Source organism: Petromyzon marinus, chromosome 58 (assembly GCF_048934315.1).
Source record: "Petromyzon marinus isolate PM22_M1 ecotype Great Lakes invasive population chromosome 58, UKy_Petmar_22M1.pri1.0, whole genome shotgun sequence".
In the NCBI taxonomy this organism is placed as follows: Eukaryota; Metazoa; Chordata; class Hyperoartia; order Petromyzontiformes; family Petromyzontidae; genus Petromyzon; species Petromyzon marinus.
The window spans coordinates 5,673,133-5,682,413 of record NC_133724.1 but is presented as its reverse complement, the minus strand read 5'-3'; positions in this window follow the sequence as shown (position 1 = coordinate 5,682,413).

The following is a 9,281-nucleotide window of genomic DNA, read 5'->3' as shown; positions in this document are numbered from 1 at the left end:
GATACACACAGATACACAGATGCAGAGATACGTGTGTGTACTGTGCACGCGACTCAGCAGGCAGCTGTCTCACACCAGAGATCCAAACACAAGGTGACAACAACAACAACCGCCATTCGCCACTAAGTGGCGGTTGACGTCACGCTTGTGCCAGGCTAGGTGCACGTTGAGGCCACGTCAAGTGTCGAACGCCCGCTGGCAGGAGGTCACGGGGCAGACCCAGCAGGTGCCACAGGTCGACTGACTGAGACGACACAGACACACACACACGGGGATAGATACTGAGATACACACAGGTACACACAGATACACACAGATACACAGGTACACACAGATACATACAGATACACACACGGGGATAGATACTGAGATACACACACAGATACACACAGATACATACAGATACACACACGGGGATAGATACTGAGATACACACAGATACACACAGATACAGACAGATACACACAGATACACACAGATACAGACAGATACACACAGATACACACAGATACACACAGATACACACAGATACACACACAGATACACACAGGTACACACAGATACACACAGATACACAGATACACACAGATACACACAGATACACAGATACACACAGATACACACAGATACACACAGATACACACACAGATACACAGGTACACACAGATACACACAGATACACACAGATATACACAGATACACACAGATACACAGATATACACAGATACACACACGGGGATGCATACAGAGATGCACACAGATACAGCGGTGTCTTCTTGGTTCTTTCGGTAAAGTCACGTAGAAGGGAAATAATAAATAATAATAAAAACATAATAAAATAAAAATTCTCACGACGTTTCTGCCGCAACGCATGCAGCCGTCCTCAGGTGAAGAACAGAGCTGTCGAAAAGACAGCGTCCTATTATTATTTTATTATTATTTCCCTTCTACGTGACTTTATCGAAAGAACCAAGACTATGAATCCCTGCAGTCACGAAAGCTGTAAATCGAAATGTAGGTACAGCAGTGTGTATGTATGTATACTGCGTGCACGTACTGTGGGCTACTCGCTGTGCGGTCCATGATGCATTGCGGTTTTGCTTTTCGCACCACTACTACAACCGCGTAGGGCGAGGGAAAACTGTACCGTATTAACGCTGCCACGCTGAAATGCAATAACAGGTAGTTGGTAGTTATCAATTACCGGGGGTGACGGGAACACAGGTGCCTCCCGGTAAAATTAAAAAAAATGGGTACACAATTGTGATTTTTAGGAAATGGAAAATGTCGTCCGTCTACGAGGAATTTGCAAGGGCGAAGAATGTTCACGTTCGCTTCTTGACGTGACGGGGTCGACCCGCCGACGCGACTGCGGTCACCCGGACCGCCGACCCGTCGGCCTAGCTAATGATGACACCAGCACACATGGCGGGGGTGGGTGGGAGGAAGGACGTTGTGTCGTGAAGGTTTTACTTTCGTCGCAAGTGTTATGATTCGTAATTGTTATTCGACGTGCCGGCTGGTGAGCTGAACGATAGTACAGGGGCACCTCTGCTCACGAACATTCGGCTTGCGAACTTTCAGAGATAAGAACAAACCTGGGTCCGTGTGTCCAGTTGCCTGTTCGGACCGAGGGTCGTAAGTTCAACCGCCGCGCTACAGATGACGGTGGTGGCATCTGCATCTGCAGAACGTGAAGAACCAGTGGCATCCACATCTGTAGAACGTGAAGAACCAGTGGCATCCACATCTGTAGAACGTGAAGAACCAGTGGCATCAACAGTGAGGGAAAAAAGTATTTGATCCCCTGCTGATTTTGTACGTTTGCCCACTGACAAAGAAATGATCAGTCTATAATTTTAATGGTAGGTTTATTTGAACAGTGAGAGACAGAATAACAACAACGAAATCCAGAAAAACGCACGTCAAAAATGTTATAAATTGATTTGCATTTTAATGAGGGAAATAAGTATTTGACCCCTCTGCAAAACATGACTTAGTACTTGGTGGCAAAACCCTTGTTGGCAATCACAGAGGTCAGACGTTTCTTGTAGTTGGCCACCAGGTTTGCACACATCTGAGGAGGGATTTTGTCCCACTCCTCTTTGCAGATCTTCTCCAAGTCATTAAGGTTTCCAGGCTGACGTTTGGCAACTCGAACCTTCAGCTCCCTCCACAGATTTTCTATGGGATTAAGGTCTGGAGACTGGCTAGGCCACTCCAGGACCTTAATGTGCTTCTTCTTAAGCCACTACTTTGTTGCCTTGGCCGTGTGTTTTGGGTCATTGTCATGCTGGAATACCCATCCACGACCCATTTTCAATGCCCTGGCTGAGGGAAGGAGCTTCTCACTCAAGATTTGACGGTACATGCCCCCGTCCATCGTCCCTTTGATGCGGTGAAGTTGTCTTGTCCCCTTACCAGAAAAACACCCCCAAAGCATAATGTTTGCACCTCCACGTTTGACGGTGGGGATGGTGTTCTTGGAGTCATAGGCAGCATTCCTCCTCCAAACACGGCGAGTTGAGTTGATGCCAAAGAGCTCCATTTTGGTCTCATCTGACCACAACACTTTCACCCAGTTGTCCTCTGAATCATTCAGATGTTTATTAGCATACTTCTGACGGGTATGTATATGTGCTTTCTTGAGCAAGGGGACCTTGCGGGTGCTGCAGGATTTCAGTCCTTCACGGTGTAGTGTGTTACCAATTGTTTTCTTGGTGACTATGGCCCCAGCTGCCTTGAGATCATTGACAAGATCCTCCCGTGTAGTTCTGGGCTGATTCCTCACCGTTCTCATGATCATTGCAACTCCACGAGGTGAGATCTTGCATGGAGCCCCAGGCCGAGGGAAATTAACAGTTCTTTTGTGTTTCTTCCGTTGGCGAATAATCGCACCAACTGTTGTCACCTTCTCACCAAGGTGCTTGGCAATGGTCTTGTAGCCCATTCCAGCCTTGTGTAGGTCTACAATCTTGTATCTGACATCCTTGGAGAGCTCTTTGGTCTTGGCCATGGTGGAGAGTTTGGAATCTGATTGATTGCTTCTGTGGACAGGTGTCTTTTATACAGGTAACAAGCTGAGATTAGGAGCACTCCCTTTAAGAGTGTGCTCCTAATCTCAGCTCGTTACCTGTATAAAAGACACCTGGGAGCCAGAAATCTTTCTGATTGAGAGGGGGTCAAATACTTATTTCCCTCATTAAAATGCAAATCAATTTATAACATTTGTGACATGCGTTTTTCTGGATTTTTTTGTTATTCTGTCTCTCGCTGTTCAAATAAGTCTTCCATTAAAATGATAGACTGATCATTTGTCAGTGGGCAAACGTACAAAATCAGCAGGGGATCAAATACTTTTTTCCCTCGCTGTACATCTGCAGAACGTGAAGAACCAGTGGCATCTACATCTGCAGAACGTGAAGAACCAGTGGCATCTACATCTGCAGGAGATTATACAACTTTTAAAGCCATTCCCCGTGTTTAGTGTACACGCCGTACGACACCGTTTGGAATCGACAGGATTAAAGTTGAACAAATCGACTTACGAACAGACCTCTGGAACCTGACTCGTTCGTAAGTGGAGGAGTCCCTGTAATTATAATCGCGGTGTTTTGCCGCGTCATTGAAACGCCCCGTACACCACTTGACAATGCGATTTGTCTGGCTGCGTCGTGTGGTGGCGGTGGAGGGGGTTGTGTGTGATGACACAAATCTGGCCAGATCCGTACGTGGGCCGACCCCGAAAAATGAATTGCGAATCGTAAACATGTTTCTTTATTCGTATATTTTTTTTCGCAAGCACGGTTAACCGTGACAATCCAGCCACGCATTGTCGAGAATTCACCCTGTAGTAATAGTAATAATAATCTCAAAAAATCCTTCACCGAGTTATTGGGAACAGGTTGGGGCATTATTTATTATAACGTCGTGAACGTAAACGTAGAAATAGTTAATGTTAAACCCTAAACGGACTGTATGCGTGTTGGTTGTACACCATTGGCCTTAAACGTCCAATGCTCAGGTGGTTTAAACGTAATTGGCACGTACGGAATCTGCATATTTCAAAAAGCTGCCAGAGTTCTTGTAGAGGCGCAGCTAGAGCACACGGCAGATGTGGTAGCAGGCCCCTCCCAACCTTCTCGTCAGCCCCGCCCCATTCTTACACAGCCACGCCCACCAGCACCGCCCACCACTGAGATAGTTCAGTGGTGGGCGGTGCCACGGTGGCTAGGAGATGTTAACTACCTCGCCTGGTATACAGGATGGTCGTGGGTTCGATCCCGACCCTTGATGGCTGTATATTTGGAGTTTGCGTGTTGTCTCCGTGGCAGGTCGCTTCTGCAAAAAGAGAGCTACGTAGCTCAGTGGGCCTTACCTGGTAAGATAAAAAAAATAATAGGTTCGTATAGTTTAAACAAGCTCCACCCACCACTCTCGGGTAGCTCCGCCCACCAATGTAGCTCCGCCCACTACATAGGTCGCCCCGCACTGCCCGCACCATGAGTCAAGCGTGATGCAGGGAAGTTTCATATAGTTGAAACAAGCTCCACCCACCACTCGGGTAGCTCCGCCTACCAAGCAGGTAGCTCCGCCCCACCACCCAAGTAGCTCCGCCCACTTGTCAGGTAACTCTGCTCACCACCCAGGTAGCTCCGCCCACCACTCGGGTAGCTCCGCCCACTACATAGGTAGCCACACCCACTGCCCGCACCACGAGGCAGGTAATGGATGGATTTTTTTCTTCAATATTTTTTTTAGTTAAAAGCATTTAGCAACTTAATTTCCTCTTTATGTTGCCAGCAAAGACAACAAACACAAATATAACGCAATACTCTTTGATTATCTCGGTAAAGTCACAACTGTGATGACGATTGCTTGTGTTGCCATTGAAATGTCGTGACCTGTTATTTTTTCCTACCTACGTGACTTTACCGAAAGAACCAAAGATTATGGTTCCCTGCGGTCACGAAAGCTTCAAATCAAGACACAAATCAACGTTTGTCATTAAAGATTACAAACTGACTCAAGTAAAACGTAAATCGTGCAATGATTTATCCGTGGATTTACAGTAAAGCATCGAAATAAAATAACAAAAAAAACAATCCACCATACTTAAAATAATTCACGCAATTATACCGGGCCATCGATTCATAGACGCCCCATTAAAATTGTGAGAAATGATGGAGAAAGCAACGTCTCCGACCGTCTCGATACACTTGTTAGATGAATTTTTAACAATCTCCCTCGCCAAAATTGCGGAGCCATCGCTCGCACGAAATTCAATCGCCTGTCAATGAGTGAATTTTTTTTATGTAAGTGGCAACTTCAAATCCAGATCAATTATCAACACCGCGGCTATACAGGGGGAGGGGGGTCGATGATCGTGCGCGGCCAGGGGTTTCAAGTGTACGCACGCACGCGGAAGAGTAGGCCAAAACGCCCTCGAGAGAGAGAGAGGCTCTCCCTAAAGGAACTGGAGTTAGGAGGTCGTTCCGCCCAGCAGTCCCACGGCAGGGCAATCACGTGGCTTCTCCTTTATTGCCCGGCAGCATCACGCTTTCGCGCGGAGAGCGATGCCAGTTTTGACCTAGAAGCTTCCGTGACTGCGGGGAATTCACAATCCTTGGTTCTTTCGGTAAAGTCGCGTAAGATGGAAGGTGAAATGAAAAATAATAAAGTTAAATAAAATACACATTTTTTTTTAAAATAATAAAAAAAAATCTTTATTTTATTTGAATCTCTTTATTTTATTTTCCATCTACGTGACTTTACCGAAAGAACCAAGAACGATGTGAATGTTCACCAAATCGCAATCCCCCCCCCCCCGACGCTCGGAATTCAGTTTATTTTGTGTTTCTCCTGTGACGCGATAAAAAAAACCCCCCAAAGTAACCGTGACTTGTTTGGATATGTCTAAAAAGAAAAAAAATGTAACAAATTAAAATAAATTGTCGGGTGTGAGAGAGGAGAGGAAAAAAACGTAATCTGGAAGCTTCTGCGCGACACTTTTTCATCCTCGTGGATCCGGTGCTAAATTTAAATTAGACTCGTCATATTAAAGCGCGATATGGCACGCTTAGAGACGCGGGTAAGAAGCACATTCCTGCAAATTGGTTTAATGCGAGCCCTGTAGCAAGAGGCAGCTTATGAGAATAAATTACTCGGCGGCGGCGGCGGCGGTGGTGGGTGCACAAATTAGATTTCTTAAAAATATATATATCTGCGACGTGATGTATAGTTTCGCTAGCTGTGGCTCCGCTACAATTTCATCGTCGTGTCTAGCCGAGCCCCTGGCCGAGGGGAGAGCTGTTGCCGGATTCTTCTCGCCAATGCCGCTGCCAATGCAGCGGCGGGTTGTGGAGTGGTCGGCGACCGCGTTAACCGGACTCGCGGTCCCATTATGTCGCGGGTTCCATTACGCCTTCCCCCGGTCCGGCGGTTGAAACATTGCAAAGTTTCTGTAACAACACCCACCCCCCCACCACCACCACCACCAGTTGTCGGGAGAGACCCTAGTCGCAAAAAAGTAGCCGCGAATCTTGGATTTTGAAGCTATCGTGACTGCAGGAATCCATACTCTTTGGTTCTTTCGGTAAAGTCACGTGGGTTGAAAGATATTATATATATAAAAAAATAATACATCACGACACTTCCATCGCAACGCAAGCGGTCGTCCTCCGGCTGGAAGGGAATAATCCGGCGGTGGAACTGCTGAACCCGGAAATAGCACAGCGAGAGAGCCGTTACAACAACAAGAGGTTATTTATGTTGGCCAAGCAGGCGGGGTCCGAGCTGGCAAGGAAATTCCATCCCCGCACGCAGGCACGTCAGTTGTGTTAATGGGGTGAGATTAGGGAGAGAGAGAGAGAATATGGGGAGAGATTAGATTGAAATGAGCTTCCGTCGCCGCATAAGAGTATCGTCCCCGCATATGCGCCCAGCAGCAGCAGCAGCAGTGTTAATGGGAGATTAGCACTATGTTGATGGGAGAGATTAGCAAGTTAATGTCACGTGTGTGTGTGTGCAACACAAGCTGCGGCGCAAGAGAATCACCACAACGGTGGTCGCGCCAGTGTGAGACACACAGCCCCATCACACAGCCAGAACCATTGGCAGCTTCATTCGGAACTGCTCCCCGCCCCATTCCGCTGACCGCCTCTATCCACCCAGCTGTACGTTGAACTTCTTGCGCGCTGCACCTATTTTTCAGAAGCCACCTGGCCACAAATGATGGCTCGTGCACAATGTATCATTGTGTTTGTGTTAACCGATTGAGAACCAAAGTGGGGGTGGAGGGGGGGGGGTGTGCAAGGCAGCAGCAAAGGTTAACTACCGCTGTTATAGTTTGGGAGGCCTCTTCTGCCGACAGTGGCGGGGAGCGAGCAGTTGCAGGGGCTGGCGCGCTTTTAAATCTTCACCATGGGCGGTGAACGCGAACGGGCGTTTAAACGGAAAGTGCTGGGTAAGGTTTAATACAATTTTTTTTTTGCAAGTCGCCGTTCATTTGTTGCATCGCGACACTGCCCTTCTGGGACCCATCACATTTGTCACGGTGAACGAGAGAGAGAGAGAGAAAGAATGAAGGCAACGTGTGGTGAGAAGGGAAAGCTCCGGCATGCTGAGCATTTGTCACGTGAACACATTTAAACGTGGCAGGCAAGATTTCGTTTGGGGGGGGGGGAAAAAAAAAATGAAGTACTAAATTTTACACAAACCTTGGGGGAACCGGGGCGGCGTGGCGAGTGCCCCACACCCGGCCGCCTTTGTCTCCCCAGTTGTTTAGGTAGTCATTTGAGGCCGGCTCGATATCATCATCATCATCGTGCAGAGCGTCCCCAAGGGCGTCGAGCTCTCTTGCATCGCGAGTCGGTAACCCCTTCGCGTCACCGTACGTGGTTTTCGGCGTTTCGATTCCTGCCGAGTTTGAACGACACGCCTCGCCGCAGAGGTCGCACGCACACCGGGCCGAGGGCGATGCGCGGGTCGACGCTGTAACCCGCCGCTTCTATGACCGGCATCTCCAGTGTCGCTGTTTGCTTTCCTCCGTGTCTCCCAAGACGCCGACTCTCAAGCAACCGAGGCCAGTTCAGGGACATTTTTCCCCCCCCCAACGGTTTTATTTTAACTTCACTTGTGTGAAGTCCTGGTCAAATGTTGTAATGAAGAGTTTGGTCTGCTTGCTGTTTCAACACAGCAGGTTGGCATGACATTATTTTCTCCGATACCAAAGTACTACGGAAACCTCCCGGTTATTACCAAAGATTTGTCCATGAGGCCATCCGAGAGGGTGGTTTCAAATTGAGCAACTGTTGGAAAGATGTCATCAACCAAGTTAAACGTTAGCTGGGTTATAATTGTGCAGCCGTTTCCGTTCATACCAGGATGGTGCTTGTTCTCGTGCAGCACGCCATCGCCCTCCACCCGAACCCCCTACAACATAACAAAAGGCTGCTTAACTTAGCCCCCCCCCCCCCTTAACCTGTATATAATCTCGGGTATTCCAGATCTTTTCATTTGTGGATACAGCGAATTTTGCTGCGTCTGTTCCACCTGAAGACGGAAGCTTGCGTTGCCTCCGAAACGTCGTGATTTAATTTCGTTTTATTTTATTTTACCTACGTGACTTTACCGAATAAAAACAAAGAGTATCTACTTACTGTTGTCTGATCAATTCCAAAATTTGCACACCTACTCAGATCCGGTGACAATGCATGCCTGTATGAAAATCGGCATCAATGCATCATCAATTAATTGCCTCCTTTCAAGCAATTACAATTTTTGTACAGACGGCTTATTAATTCTCGATCTGAAGCTTTCGTGACTGCAGGAATCCACACTCGTTGGTTCTTTCGGTAAAGTCACGCAGGTAGAAAAATAAAACAAAATTAAAATGATTGCATATTCTTGTGTCGGTCAAAAACACCGCGGGGTCCCCTAAACCGCGGGATCGGTTCGCACAAAAAGCAGGCGCCGCGTGTCTCGGCCGCCAATGACGCGCGTCTAACGAAGCTGTTAATAAAACCCTTGTTTTTAAGAAACTTTTTTTTTGTTAAAGTACTTTATTTTACTTTCCGTGTTAAGTCTCGCAGAGAGGAGAGAGGTTCCAGAGAACCGCACCGGCATCCTTCTCCCCCCCCCCTACCATCTCGGGTGGGGAGATGTCGATCCCAAGTCGGACACCTTTCTGTAACATTAGGAGTGTGCTGTGTCCCCTCCGGTTTTCTTCACTCGAGTTTCAACTCGTGCGGGATCACCTGCACGGGAGTTACCGTGACTCC